Source organism: Ictidomys tridecemlineatus, chromosome 3 (assembly GCF_052094955.1).
Source record: "Ictidomys tridecemlineatus isolate mIctTri1 chromosome 3, mIctTri1.hap1, whole genome shotgun sequence".
Classification (NCBI taxonomy): domain Eukaryota; kingdom Metazoa; phylum Chordata; class Mammalia; order Rodentia; family Sciuridae; genus Ictidomys; species Ictidomys tridecemlineatus.
In genome coordinates, this window is record NC_135479.1 from 68,265,902 (window position 1) to 68,280,408 (window position 14,507).

The following is a 14,507-nucleotide window of genomic DNA, read 5'->3' on the forward strand; positions in this document are numbered from 1 at the left end:
AGGAGCTTGCAATTTAACAGGATTCAGATCAAGAAGAAACTGTCAATATTTCTAGATAGGGAAGAGGAGAGGGAGGTAAAGGAAAGAATCAGGGAAATACCGACAATGGTGGAATGTGATGGACATTATTATCCAAATACATGTATGAAGACACAAATTGGGTGTCAACATACTTTGTGTACAGAGATATAAAAAATTGTTGTATATATGTTTAATAATAATTATAATGCAAAAACCCACAAAAACAAAAGACGTATAAAGATGTGAATTGGCATGAACACAATTTATATATAAAGATATGAAAAATTGTGCTGTTTATGTGTAATAAGAATTGTAATGCATTCAGCTGTCATGTGTTAAAAAAATAAAACCAATAAAAAAGAAACTGCAAATAATTGTATGAATACATCTGACTGAAGGATGTGAGTAAAGGAGGGATTCAGAAAAGAGAAATTAAACACTTACTATATCCCCATTTGATTATTTCTCATTAGAGTACATACTATTATTATGCCCATTTTGTAGATCAGTAAACTGAGTCTCAAAGAGTAACTAACCTAATATCACAGTGCTGTCAAATGGCAGGATTGGTAATTCAAACCCAGATCTGTCTGATTCCAGAGTCCAAGTCATTAACCAAAGGGAATATTGAGGGGTTTTCTTCCTCAATAATTTTAAATCCACCCATTTATCTCCATTCTCTCAGGGTACTTACATCTCCTTTGTGTTATAATTATATCAAGTTTCCAAGCCTTGCTAAAGATTGCTGTGTGCACAGCCCTTCAGTGAGCCCAGGGCTCCCAGCATAAAGTCAGAACACTTTGATCAACATGCATCCCTACAGCTCACACCTTATGACATCCAGTTTTTGCCTGGATCTACCTTAGATTTTCTGTCTTATTTGTGCGATTGGCTATACGTAGCTCCTCCCAATCCCTCACTCCACTCTACTTAACTAGACACAGTGAGCATACCTGGCATGCTTCTGCTCCTGCATTTCTTGGCTGTGAGCACTGAGCCTCTCACCTCTTATTCGAGACCCTCCTCTGTGCTGATTCTCAGAAAGCATTTGTAACTTCTCTCATGGTACTGAATTTCCCTCTATCAAATCTTAGTACATGTTCCCCAAGACTATAAACTTATGAGAACCAGAACTGTATTAGTCTTATTTACCATTTTTTTCACAGAGCTGCTAATTTAAGATAACTCTAAATATTTCTAAACAAATATGAATATTTATTATGTGAAATATTTAATAAGTGAATACAAATGAAGACCTAGATTCAAATCTCAGTTCTACCACTTCCCAGTCTTTTTGACCTCAGAAATGTCAACCTGTTGGGCATAGTGTCAGGTGCCTGTAATTTCAGTGACTTGGGAGTCTGATACAGGAGAATTGTAAGTTAAAGGCTAGCCTCAGCAACTTAATGTGGCCCTAAACAGATGTGTCTCAGCATTTAGACACCTCTTGGTTCAATCCCTGATGTGAAAAAAAAAAGTCTCAACCTGTTTGAACCACTTTTTTGTTGTAATCAGAATGCAAATCATCATCATTGACATCATCTTCATCATCATCATTGTCATCATCACAGTGGTCACACAGAGTTGTGAAACTACCAACTAAATGTATAGCCATCCTGCTTTCTCTCTTTGAATTTTGTGTAGCATTCTAAGAACAAAAGGCAGTGTTTTGGTTATGGGAATGGGAATCAGTAAATACATCATTGCACCACCAAGGACAGTGCTTTTTCTATTCATGAGGGGAATTCATCTCTATAGGATTGGCTCTGAAAACTTCATTTGCTCCCCCCCCCAAGTTTGATCAAATTTCCACCACACAGTTTCCCAGTTCCTTTCCTATGAACATAATATTAAAGCCAGTAACCACAAACAGCGGGCTATGTCCCAAGGGCTTGCCATTGCTGACTATTTTCAGGGACAGGAAGAGTTCTGCTATTTGTAAAGGTGAAAGGCAAGGTCACTTATGAGAAAACAGGGAAATCTGATTGTGGTGAGCCGTTCCTGCGGACTGTGGTCGCCATTACATGATGGCGCTGGCTCCGCTGTGGTCTGTGAAGGACAACTCCTTATCAGAGAGAGTTGGCGTGTTGTCAACTCCGTATCAGAGAGAGTTGGCGTGTTGTTTTCTAGCACCCTGTGAGAAGGGTCCACGTGGCAGCTTCGCATTGGGGTTCACGGTGCTTTATTAAGGCTGGGAGGGGCATCCGAGGATGATTAGAAGAATTATTAGAAGAATATCAAGGGCCTGAATAAACTGCTGAAAGAAGATTCCTGAGTCGCGTCTTCCTTGAGGGCAAGGGGGTCGTGACATCTGATTAAGGGGAAGAGGAAGAAAAAATCAAAGCCAGGATCCATTGGCACCAACAGTATCACTCTGACAAGACACTTGACAGGAATAAAGAAAGTTATAGTGCTTCACTAAAAAGGGTGATTTGAAGTTTCTGTCCTGGGGATATTTGGAAATGAGGCAGGATTGAACTCAGGGGCACTCAACATCTAAGCCACATCCCCTAAGCCATATTTTTATCTTATTTAGAGACTGTTTCTCACGGAATTGTTTAGTGCCTTACTTTGCTGAGGCTGGCTTTGAGTTCGTGATCCTCCTGTGTCAGGCTACTGAGCTGCTAGGATTACAGGTGTATGCCACCACTCCTGGCTTCCATAATAATTCCATTATGAACTATATATTGACATTTAGTGCCAAGCATAATTACTTGCACATATTTAGCACTGAATAATATTTGTGGAATAAATTATAGAGAAATAGCATAATGTTGAAGAAATATTTGGATGTCTTTTTGGTACTTAATAGTAATATTTGAGGAATGTTATTAGATGATGGACAACATTTGTGAGAAAGAAACAAATTAGGTACTCCAGATATAGCAAATAACTTCTGTAGATGTACCATTAGGGATGAGAAAGAGTATGTCTGTGAAATCTTCTGTTCCCCAGCAGAAGGGAATTGACGATTGCTGGAAGGAAAATAAAAATAGAAAGCTGAATATGGTGAAAGACATCAAACACTAGCCTGGGGATTGTTCCCAATTCACCAGACACTATAAATTTCCAGAGTGAAATAGGGTAATGCTTCATTCAGTAAAGCACCTCAGTGAGACCCTGTCTCTAAATGAAATATAAAAAAGGATTTCAACAAGAGTTCTCACATTCACTCTCCACACTCACATTGAACAAGATAAATTGATAACTATTGAGTTCAAGAATCAAGCAAGGCAAAGACCTTGGCCATTTCTGACTCATTCCCAGGAATCTGCAGGACATTTTGTAGTAGCTGCAGTGTAGACAGGCACTGGATCTCCCTCTGGGCTGCACTCAGGGGCACTGTGGCACTTAGTCCATCTAAAAGTGGTGAACTTACCTCCTGGGAACACAATGAAACAATTACCAGGGGAAAAAATGAGCCAGCTTCCTGCTAAAACCATGAAAGTCTGTAGGTAGCAGAAGAAATGACTAAGAGACACCTAGCTACATTTCTGAAAAGATCAGCAAATAACTCATTGTGTGGCTAAAGGCTTGTGCTCTCTCTCTTTCACCTGGGCATTTTTTTTTATCATTAAAGTGAGATTATACTCACCTCTTGGTAATAGATTTATTTGTAATCTCCCATTCATCAGGAGGATAGCGGATAGACCTGTAGTTTAGTTCTGGTGATAACACTTAAGGGCTGTACATGCAGAAGGCAATTTATCTGATTGTTATGAGTTTTAATTTCTTCATCTGTGAAATGAGGGATAAAAATACTAGAAATCTAGAGTTATCACATGGGCTAAATGAGAGCGTAATAAACAATTTAGCACAGTGCCTGTGATGCAGTTAAGACTATGGTAGTTTTGATACTCATACAAGAGTTTTAAAGGGTTTGTCTCTAATTCTTTGTGACTTCTGGATGTAAAAAAGGTTTTACACACTAGGCAGAGACTTGCAGGACCAAGGTTCTGAATTACTCATGAAAACAGGTTCCTCTCAGGTAGATCTCTTTTCAATGGAGGCTCCTACCTAAGCCTCTTTGCCAATGCAGCATGAATCAGTGACTCCATTGTGCTCCCCAAGGACATCCTTCTACTTGAGGATTCATCATTTCATAGTTGCTAAATCAATGCCACACCACTCCCTTTTCAGTGAAGAAAAGTTCCTGGCTAACTTACTAAACCTAAGGCACACAAATTGTCAGACACACCATGGAGGGATTTATAATTTTACCTGCATAATAACAAGGAGTTTAATTATTTCTGCATACCTACAAGAACTTTTATCTATAATAGTTTAATTACTTATCTTTCTTCATGCTAGACTCTAACTTTCTCAAGGGAAGGGGCCATATCCTATTCAGCTCTGAAGGACTTGCCCATGGAAGGCATGATAGTTGAAAAGAGGAAAGAAATAATGACTTCAGAAGAGCTGAGTGACAACTTGTGAGATTGCATGTTTTCAAACATGTTCATCTTTTGACTCCAAGCTAGTGATGAAGCATAGAAAACTGAAGGCCTTTCTAGCTTAATTACAGCAGCTGAAGGCAAACTGCATGGAAATGTGTGACCACTAAGTGGCTCCAAAGGGCAGCAGCAGACACAAAGGCCCTAAGTTTACTTTTTAGGAAACAATAATAACATTTTATTTCTCCAAATGTTAAGAGATTCAAGAGTGAAAGAAATATGATATTGAGGAAGATTTTTAGGATGAGGGTCCTGAGAATGAACTACCACTTAATCAAATAGAGTGATAAATGAGAATGCAATTTAAAATCATCTAGCAAGAGGTCCCTAAACAGTTCCTGCTTGGCCTGCAAAGTTCAATGACTTCATTATTCTAGAACTACAGAGCAACATTCATTTGTATACAGCAAACCACAAAAAGAGCTAAAAGGGAACAAATGGAAAGAGAAAGGGATGCTCATAGCACCTACCTAGACAGAACTCAATTCCATCCCTACCTTTACAGATTCACACACATGTACATATGAGCTCTAGAGTCAGAAGTGGGGGCAAACAGGTACACCTAGTGAGAAGGGATTATGGTCTCTGAGGAATTAAGAAACATCAATACTGGGTATGATCTGTGCTATGGGAAGAGCACATAAAATTCATGGAAAATCGAGGAAGAAGACTCACCTCCAGCAGAGGGCATTTCAGTGGAGCAAGAGAAACTGGGAAAGCTATAGACCAATTTTTAATGCAAATTCAGGCATTTACAGACCCCTTGAAGCTGTATTTTAAGTCTTTCCTAGTGCTCCTAGCTTGGAGTAAAATGCTCAACCTAATACATCTCGCTTGCTTTGTTTTACCAGATGGAATAAAAAAACCTAGGAGAGGAAAATCTTCCAACTCAGGATACTCCCAGCCAGGTCTCTCCAATCCTTGTCCCGGTACTTTTCCCATGAAGCCACAAATATCTATATACTTTAGTTTCACTTCTCCACATCACAAGGTCAGAATACCTCTTCAAGTCCAGGAACTAGAAACTTAGCAGTGGTTGTTGTGGGGCTTCATCACCAGAAAAGCCACATGCAGAAACTTTTTGGCTTGAAGTAGTTCTTCCCATCACTAGTCCTGTGCACTCGCAAGTTCCCTTAAGATTCCCTCCTGAAACAACCTTCCTCTAAGCCTCTCTGGCTCATGGACCTTCAGTGAGACCCCTTGCCTAAAGAACACACTTTCCAGCAGGCATTTAGGACCTTTCATGATGTAGCTCCAGTATGTTTCTAGGTCTTATTTTCCTTACTCCCTACCACCAACTTACCATACACTCTACTTTTGTTGATGCCCATTATTGAATATGACTTCTGTCTTCATTCAGGCATGTCCCTTTCCCATACAATGGCCCAGGAGACTGGACATAGCCCCTGTTCAGGGCTGCTTCTAACATCCTCCTTTTCACTCTAAACTTCCTAGTGTTTCCTATTCCTCTGATTGTCTCCTGGGAAGGAAGCTCAGAGATTGGATCAGAGTTTGGCCACTTGATCAACCCGAAAGGATTGGTATATAAATATCAGTCTCAGCTACTCATCAAATTCAAAATTGGATAAAGCTCTGAATAATACTTGTACAGAATTGTGTAACAAAACAATCGCAATGTGCTCTAAAATAAGACGTTATTCTTATGCAGCCAAACAATAATCTGTTATCATCATTATACAGAGAAATTTCATAAATCACGATTATCACAATCACCATCCTAACTGCGAAGAATACACTGTGTTGCTATTTACTATTATCTCAAGTCATATCCAGAGCACATGCCTATTTCACTTCTCACAGTGATCTTTGGATGCAGGCTTTAGTAATATATGCCCTTTTTGAGCATTCACTAAAGAATTGGTTGCACAAAAACATTAGGATCTGAGGAAATGGAGGTGGGGTTCATGGTGTTAGACATTCTACTGGCAATGTACATAGAGCACTCCATCACCAAAACACAAATGTACAGATTACTCACTTGCAATGGCCCTCAGGACACATATTCATACCTATATTGTTTCTCCATATGAAGAGTCTGAAAGAGAAATTTTCCTTGAGATTTCTATTCATTGAGTGGAAAAACTACTACTCTTCAGAGATTTTTCACAGATGCTTAAATTAATGAAGAGAAGCTTTTAACATTTATATGCCTGATCTGTACATTTCTATGTAATAATGTTTCTACTTGATCCAGCATCTGGCTCTGTGTTAGCTTCAAACTTTAGAAATATCATAATTATTTTTTACTCAAGAGTTTAGTAATCTTGACTTAAAATATAGATAAGTGTTCCCAAAAGTTCTGTGTAATACAAAAGCTTGGTCCGAGGGTGGTACAGGGAATTGTAACAAATCTTCAGGAGATGAGGCCTAGTAAAAAGTCCTGAGGTGTTTGGAAGCATGGTTTGAAAAATAGATTGGGAAATACCAATCTCCTTCTCCATCATCATCATCATCATCATCATCATCATCATCTCCTCCTCCACCTTTCCCTCCTTTCTCCCCTCTACATTCTCCTTTGACTTGAGGTGGGAGAAATCTCTCCTATATTTTCTTCCTTAATAATGTGCCACCTTTCACAGAGGCCCAAACCAAGGGGCCACCATTTCTTGGACTTGAAACATAAGTCTTAAATTAAGCCTCTCTTGCTGGAGCATTTCCTTTGGTTTAAATGCTATGTATTATAGTTACATGATTTCACTACTAAGGCTTACTCCTGTGAACTTGTCTATGAACTTATGTCTTACCGTTGCTTCTCTATATCATCTTATCTTATTCCTATAGTCTATAACCTATGCCTATGACATTGATTATATTGACCTGTTCACACCACAGCAGAACTGGCCACGGGGCCCAGAGCACTTATCCTCCTTGAGTCTGAAACAGTCCCTGAAAAGTTCCCCAGAGGCCGAATACACGGCCACAGTCAGTCTGGCCACAGCCTGGTCCACTCTGTTGCAGGTATGCTCCATGTGGGGCCTCTCCAGGCAGCTCGTGCTGAGTCTCTGGGACTGTGCCCTGGAGCTTGGCTTCCCCCCAGAGATCTGCGTGGCTGCCCAAGGGCGATTCATGCTGTGCATGTCCTGGTGGCATGCTCCTGCCCTCTGCGCGTTCAGTCTGTGGCATTGGCCCTCTAGAGGTGACGCAGGTGGGCCATTGCCTGTCTGGAGAGCAGGGACAGGGCTAGGAGCAGAGGAGCTTCTGCCTCCGCCCACAGCCCGCCCTGGCCTGCAGAGGAATCAGAAAGGAGGCGAAGCCTATGGGACACTGGTGGGGCTGGGGGCCCAGAAAAAGCAGGAGTCATGGAGAAGCGGGCCAGCTCTGCAGAATAGAGGGCCCTGCAGGCGGCTGGAGTTCAGGGTTTCCATGCTTCCTGGGAGGTGAGGGCCAGTTGGGCGCAGGAAAAAGCCCTGAGCTTCTTGGCCACAGTCACGGCTCAGGCTGGAGGTGGTGGCCTGCAACACATGTGGCCTGTGCTCTGCCTGTGTGGCCACCAGCCTGCTGCGGCTTGGCCACCGCCTGGCCTGGCTTGGCCCACGTGCTGCCCCAGCTCCACTGTGGGTACCTTGGCCACGCAGCTGGTGCAGCGGAGGTTAGAAATCTTCAGCAATAAGAACCATCAGAAATGGCGGGGGTTGCTGGTCCTGGGCCTCCAGAAGGTCAGTGCTGGGCCGGCAGCCACCAGATACCTGGGGGAGGGACCTGGCTGTCCCACAGAGGGTGGGGTGCCTGTCTGTCCCTGAAGTCCTACAGGAAGCAGGGTCCTCCCTGCTCTCAGCCAAGGCTCAGCCATGTCCCTGTGGCCAGCGGCAGGGACTCTGCTGCCTGTTGGTCCTGGAGGGCATTTTCTCCATTTGATATGTTTTGTTTTGTTTTGTTTTGATTTTTTGGCAGGTCCTGGAAGGAAGGGTTGGTTGTGGTCATAAAACTGGATTGAGGTCGCAGTCCTTTCTCAAACCCTGCTGCGATCCATCTGTTGTCCCCAGGAGGGATTCAGGAGAGAAAAAGACTGCACCTGCAATATAATTCTTCATACATTAAATTCCTAGAAAAGGAAGGCAGTAGTGTGTTTTAAAGGTAAAAACATTTTCTTAGGCATTCTGAATTTCAGATTTTCTAATGTCCTGATTCTTAAAAGTGGACATTGGCTCCCTTAGGGCAAATTTCAAGTCATGCTTTTTAAAACACTGGGTGGAATGATTGTCATCTCATTGGTGCACCAGGTTCTAAAGTATTAAACTGATCTTCTGACATGTGTAGTCCAATTCTGTAAGGAGACAGAATCAATGTGGAAGTGTGCTGAGTGGTGGTAATGAACTCTGACCTGAATTAAAGGCAAAGGGAGAAATGCTTAGATAGTACTTCTATCATGAAGTGTGAGTTCAGTTACCAGGTAGGTCTATGTTGTTGGCAATATACGCCCATTACTACTTTGTGGTAGCCAATAGTATTTAACTGTAGGTAGTATTGACAAATCATCTTCATGTTCAGGTCCATATTTTTTTCAGGATATTTTAGAGCAAAACCAGGACTAGCATATAATCCTTGTCCTTTGCTTTAGTCCTATTAGGTAGTATTCATATGCTGTGCTTGTTTTCTAGGTGCTTGGCAAATATTATATTGTTGAACTCAACAACTGTGGTATACCCTTTGTTTATAAAATATGTGTAAGAAAATTTGACTATTTTAGTGAAGTATAAAAACAATTTCTATTAATTTATTAATAATTTTAATAGAATTAATGTACATTCCCACAGAAACATTTTAAATACCTTGGGAAATTTTGGGTGATGTACTTTAGATTATATTCAGTTTTACACTATTTGGGATATTGTCACATGCACGTTTGTAGTGACTGCTGAGAGTTGCAGGCATTATAGCTCTTAAGTTGCTCAAGATTGACTCTGGAGGAAGTTTTTGATTAGAAAATTACCTTGTTTTCTTATTTGTATTGTTTTCTATGTTTTGATTCCTAAACTCTCTACCAGTTTTCCAAATATTCTCTCAAGATTTTTAGTTCCCTCAGTTGTTGTATCAATTTTCTTTCTTGAGACAGTTTCTCCCAGGGCCTTCTGACCTGAATGTGGACTGGTGATATTTTTGTTTATTAAATAGTTCTCATCCTGTAATTTCCCTTCATTTCATTCTGGGCATTCTTTTGGCCATTCTTCCATAATAGTTCCTTCATTTCTTATATTCCAGATTTTTCTTTCATTGATATTTATATTCATTTTATAATAGCGGAACCCACATAAGCTTAATGAGAAAGAATATATGGAAGATAAGATTTTTTACCTTGGTATATATAGGAGTATGTTACTATGACACATCATTGATAATTTGTTTGAATGTTGAATTCTGTTTTGGAAATTAGTGTTGTTTAGCTTTTAGTATTACTACTAAAGTCTGGAATAATCTCACTGCTGCTTGTATATCATCCACTCTTTTTTCCTCCCTAACCCTCAGTCTTGGAGGAGGTTCTCTGTCTCTGAAGCTCTGACAGTGTTTGTGTTTGTGTGTGTGTGTGTGTGTGTGTGTGTGTGTGTGTTTAATTCAGAAGCACTGTACCCTTGAGCTGTATCTCAAACTCTTTGTTAATTTTTACTTATTTTTTAAAAAATTTTGAGGCAGAGTCTCACTGAGTTTCTGATTCTGATCTTGAATTTTGATTCTCTTACCTCACTCTTCTTCTGAGAACCTGGTGTTACGGGTGTATTCTGCTATACCCTTACAGAATTTGAAAATTGTCCTTTTTTCTTTGAACTGGGTACTACAATGACCATTTAGACTTATTTTTGATAACTTTACCCTTCTTTTTTCTTTGCCTGATGATTCTTTTTTAAGTCCTCTTTATGGTGAATTGTAACCCAATCAGAAAATGCATATAAATAAAAATATACAATTTACAGAACACCAGTATTTAACCATCACTGAGCATAATGTGTGTTGAAGTTAGCACACTGTCAGCACTTTTCTCATCATATCTCTTTAAAAGTTACCCCACTTTTATGGTAGTCACTGCTTTTTTTTTATAATTTTCTCATCTAATAAGGTGTCCCTAAATACCATAATTAGTTTTGTCTGATCTTGAACTTAATAAATAGATTAGAATGAATTCAATAATATGTGTTTTTATTTTTTAATCTGTCTTCATTATGTTAATAATATTTGAAGATAGATCCATGTTTTTATTACTACTGTTATTTTTTTTTTGCTACATGTTGTATGAATATGCCACAATATATTATTACACTCTAGTAATAATTTCCAGTTTGGAAATTATAACTAATAATGTTACTTATAATCCTCCTGGTGTATGTCTTCAAGTATACATGTGAGTAATGTCTCTGAAATAGTGATATGTAATAGAATATAATGTGAAATATATATATATATATATATATATATATATATATATAATTTAATTTATATATAAAATATTAATTTTTTTCCAAGCTACATTTAAATGTAAGTAGATAGCGATAAAGTTGATTTTAATTATATATTTTATTCAGGCTAATAAATATATAATCATTGCAACACATGATAGACTAAAAAAATTAAGATATTTGCACTTTTATACTAAATATTTTAACTCTGGCCTGTGTTTTATACTCTTTAGAGCCTGTATCAATTCAGTGGAGCTACATTGTAGATGTGCATTATCCATATTTGACCAATGTCTACTGCATTGAATGCTTAACTGTAAAGAATATATATGTATATGTTCATGATGGGACACATTCTGACAGATTATTTGTTAGGTGATTTTGTTCTTGTTTGAACATCATAAAGAATACATACACAAACCTAGATAATATTAGATAATCACATACTGTGGCCCACTGTGGCTTGTTATTGCATATTATTTTATAGTAAACTTGCAATTTTTGGTTTTTAAGAGATGGGGTCCTACTTTGACTGTCACTAATCCCCTGTATTAAAGCAATCTTCTTGCTTTAGCAATCCTCCTTCCTCAGTTTCCAAAATGCTGTGACTATATGTGGATAACACCACACCTGGATATGCACTTTTAAAATAAGTAGCAAGACTCCAAAATAAAAAAAAAAGTATGGGAGAGAAAATATACAAATTAATAACATAGATGCTCATTATAATTATCAAATGTTATTCATTTTTCAGAATTGTAATACTTTGATATGACTGGAAGAACTGTAAGTTTGTTTATACTAACATCACCACAAATACACGAGTATCATGTTGATGTCAAGGCAGCTATGACTTCATTATGTATTAAGGATTTTTTTTCAGTTAGAGTATGGTCTTTTTTGGTGGTACTAGGGATTAAAGCCAAGGGTTCTCTACCACCAAGCTACATGTACAGTCTTTTTTATTATTACTTAAAAAAATTAAAACATTGTCTTGCTAAGCTGCCCAGGCTGGTTTCAAAACTTCAGTCCTCCTATTAGCTTGAATTGTAGGTGTGAACCACTGCACCTGGCTAGCTCCATTATAATCTTATGGGATCACTGTCATATATATGATCTGTTGCTGATTAGAATCTCATGTGACTCATGTATGTATGAAATGGTGAATTTGAGCCATTAAATGCTCCAATAGCAGTATAAGAAAGTTCCTGTTGCTCCAAATTATCATCAATATTAGATAATAATTTTGCTGACTGGTTAGTGGGTAATAGTTTTCAATATTGTCTGAGTTGCATTTCCTTATTTCCTAAAGAGTTAGAGCACCTTCATATGTATATTGGCTATTTAAATGTCATCTGTTGTGAAGTGCTTGTATTTTTTCCTTTATTTTGTAGGACATAGATCAAACCCAGGCCTTGCTCATGCTAGGCAAACACTCTACTACTGAGCTGTATACCCTATGCATACCCCATCTTCTTCTATTAGGGTTTTGATACTTTTCTTCCTATTAAAGGTTTAGGCGTCCTTCATATATTCTGGATAGGAATCATTTTGTTATATGTGTCACATCCATCTCCACTTCTGCAACTTAATTTTTTTCTTCTTTGAGGTGGCTTTTGATGAATTTCAGTTAAATGTAGTTAAAGTGTGTTATCCTTTCCCTGTATGATTAGTAACTTATGTGTTCTATTTAAGAAGTCTTTTTTTCTACCTAAGGTCATAAAGATATATGTTTACATTATCAGAACTTTAATAAATATGTTTAGTTAATAGGTATGAAAGCCTGCAAGTATTGATTTTTATGTTGAATATGACGTAGGGATTGAGGTTGATTTTTTCCATATAGGTGTCTTTAATTGTTCAGTATCATTCATCCACTTTACCCCAATTCTCCACTGTCTACACTCTCCCATACTCTAATGTCACTTGTTGTAAGACAAGGGTATAAATGATCTTGCTTCTGAACAACCTAATCTGTTCCATTGATCAATTTGTGTATCCTTATGCCAATATATTAATTGCTGCAGGTTTGTAGTAAATTATAACAACTAGAGGAGCAAATACTTGTGCTTCTTTAAAGATTATGTTGCTTATTTTCTTAACCTTTTGAATTTCCTATGTTATTTTTTAAATTATCTTGTCAATACAGGCTGCTTGATTTGATTGTAATTTTGCTAACTTCTTGTGGGGAATTAACATATCCCTTCAGAAAATATTAAATCTGATAATCACAAAAATAGTATCTTGTTCTTAGAACTTCAGTTTCTCTTAAGAGTATAATTTTCTCCTGAGGGTCTTCTTATTTTATATGCTTTAGTCCAAAGTACATGATATTTTATCCTATTACAAGAGCTATTATTTGAAAAATTTATTTCTTAGTTTTGTAGCTGGTACATAAAAATGAAAGTTTACTTTTCATGAATTCAAATAATTTATCTGTATAACAGGTGTATCTTGTATGGGAGTATTAATCTGGTGTCTCTAGAGAAGCTAAATTAATAGTATGCACACACAAATAGAGACATTTAAAAATACATTTACTATAAGGGAATTGGTTCATGCATTTTTGGAGGCTAAGACGTCCAAAATCTGTATTTCACAAGTTGGAGACCTATAATTATATAGTTCCAGTCTGAGTCTGAAGGCCAGAGTGAGGCTCTCTCCTGAGAGCTCATGGTCTGAGTTCCAGTGAGAGTCATAATCCAAATGCAGAAGACTGACATCTCACTTTAAATACAATCAAACAGAGAAAGATTTCTTTATTACTCAGTCTTTAAGTCTATTCAGGTCTCTAGTAGATTAGATGAGGTCACCCTCATTGGAGAGGGCATATTGCTGTACTAATTTTGCCAATTTAAATGTTTATTTTTATCCAGAATAACCCTCAGATACTCAGACACAATATATAACCAAATATCTAGGTACCTAAAATCAGCTATCACAAGGCACAATAAAATTAACTACAAATTACTTTCTTCCTTACAAATTCTACAACTAAAAATATAAAATGATTTTAACAAAAGTAACTGTTTGAGAAAATGTTCATATTAAAGTATAATGGTTAAACAATAATGAGTTAATTATTTATCTCAGCAAGTTAGTAAAAGAACAGCAAGTTAGCAAAAGAACAAAAAAACAGAAGAAATAATAAAAATGAAGCAGAAATAAATGAAATATACAATTGATATCAATGAAGTCAAGAGGTGATTCTTGGAAAAATTAATAAGATTGATAAACTTTTGAGGTACTAAATGAAGAAATAGAATGAACATACAAGTAACTAATATTAGCAATGAGAGAAGGGAGTTCATTATAGCTCTTTTAAGACTTATTTATTATTATATGAGAGGCTATAATGCTTTGTTAATGTTAAATGTTTTTGTACTAATTTTTTTCAAGGAAAGTACACTCAGGAAATGGTAAATCCTAAATGATAAGCCATTCATTAATTGGTATTCATTGGTTTCATAATGGGTCCATGATCCAGATATGAGGGAGAATGTTGTGCTAAATTTTGAGAATTTAAATGAAAGAGTCAACTTCATGCTTTTTCTTTGTAGACTGAATTTAATTACCAACTGAATTTTAAAAATAACTATGAGATTATTAAAGATTTCAGGGATTT